The sequence below is a fragment of the Lipotes vexillifer genome, unplaced genomic scaffold, assembly GCF_000442215.2.
Source record: "Lipotes vexillifer unplaced genomic scaffold, Lipotes_vexillifer_v1.1 scaffold809, whole genome shotgun sequence".
NCBI classification, from domain to species: Eukaryota; Metazoa; Chordata; class Mammalia; order Artiodactyla; family Lipotidae; genus Lipotes; species Lipotes vexillifer.
In genome coordinates, this window is record NW_006788521.1 from 2,725,654 (window position 1) to 2,727,362 (window position 1,709).

At 46.9% G+C, this 1,709-nt stretch overlaps 1 pseudogene; it reads left to right on the forward strand.

Moving 5' to 3' along the window:
- Positions 1–394: 394 nt before the first annotated feature.
- On the forward strand, positions 395–1,251 carry LOC103075094 (nucleophosmin pseudogene; annotated as a pseudogene).
- The last annotated feature ends 458 nt before the right edge of the window (positions 1,252–1,709 follow it).

The window sequence follows — 1,709 nt, forward strand, 5'->3', positions numbered from 1 at the left end:
GCAATGGGGATATTTTAGCCTGGATATGGAATCCATTAGGGAATCCACTGAATAAGGCAAAGGGAGACACTAGTGGGGGTCAGCCACCCAAGACCAGGACAGTAGCCCCAGGGACTCACTATGCAGAGAGGGGACACCCTGGAAAAGCTGGCTCCACTTCTGCTGCAGAGAGTCCCCTCAAGTTTTGGGGTTTGGGAACTGCCGAGGACTGCAGCTGCTCTGGTTTGTCTATGATGCTCCACAAGGCTTGGGAGCCTGTGGTGTCCTGTGTGTCTGCAAGAGACTTAAGTAGTCCCAGCCCTGGTGTGATTCCATCCTTCACGGCTGTTCTCCGGAACAGTAGTCGTTTATCTCCGTCTGCTTTCTCTCCCACCTAAGTGCATGCCACCAACCCATGGAAGATTCAATGGACATGGACATGAGTCCCCTGAGGTCCCAGAACTATCTTTTCGGTTGTGAACTAAAGGCCGACAAAGATGATCACTTTAAGGTGGATAATGATGAAAATGAGCACCAGTTATCTTTAAGAATGCTCAGTTTAGGGGCTGGCGCAAAGGATGAATTGCACATTGTTGGAGCAGAGGCGATGAATTATGAAGGCAGTCCAATTCAAGTAACACTGGCAACTTCAAAGATGTCTGTACAGCCAGTGGTTTCCCTTGGGGGCTTTGAAATACCACCACCTGTGGTCTGACGGTTGAAGTGTGGTTCAGGGCGTGTGCATTATTAGTGGACAGCACTTAGTAGCTGTGGAGGAAGATGCAGAGTGAGAAGATGAGGAGGAGGAGGATGTGACACTCCTTAGTATGTCTGGAAAGTGTTCTGCCCCGGAAGTGGTAGCAAGTTTCCACGGAAAAAAGTAAAACTTGCTGCTGATGAAGATGATGATGATGCAGATGACAATGATGATGACTTTGATGATGAGGAAGCTGAAGAAAAAGCTCCAGTAAAGAAATCTGTACAAGATACTCCAGCCAAAAATGCACAAAAATCAAACCAGAATGGAAAAGACTCAAAACCATCAACACCAAGTTCAAAAGGTCAAGAATCCTTCAAAAAACAGGAAAAGACTGCTAAAACACAGAACGGACCTAGCTCTGTAGAAGACATTAAAGCAAAAATGCAAGCAAGTGTAGAAAAAGGTGGTTCCCTTCCCAGAGTGGAAGCCAAGTTCATCAGTTATGTGAAGAATTGTTTCCAGATGGCTATTCAAGATCTGTGGCAGTGGAGGAAGTCTCTTTAAGAAAATAGTTTAGGGACTTCCCTGGTGGTACAGTGGTTAAGAATCTGCCTGCCAATGCAGGGGACACAGGTTCAAGCCCTGGTCCGGGAAGATCCTACATGCTGCGGAGCAACTAAGCTCATGTGGCACAACTATTGAACTTGTGCTCTAGAGCCCGCGATCCACAACTACCGAGCCTGCGTGCCTCGACTACTGAAGCCCACGCACCTAGGGCCCATGCTCTGCAGCAAGAGAAGCCACCACAATGAGAAACCCACGCTCCGTAATGAAGAGTAGCCCACGCTCACGACAACTAGAGAAAGCCTGCGCACAGCAACGAAGACCCAACGCAGCCAAAAATAGAAAGGTAGGTAGATAGGTAGATAGATAGATAGATAAGATAGATAGATAGAAAGAAAATAGTTGGTATCTGGCTGTCCTTTTTATAATGAAGAGTGAGAACTTTCCCTACCATGTCTGATAAATA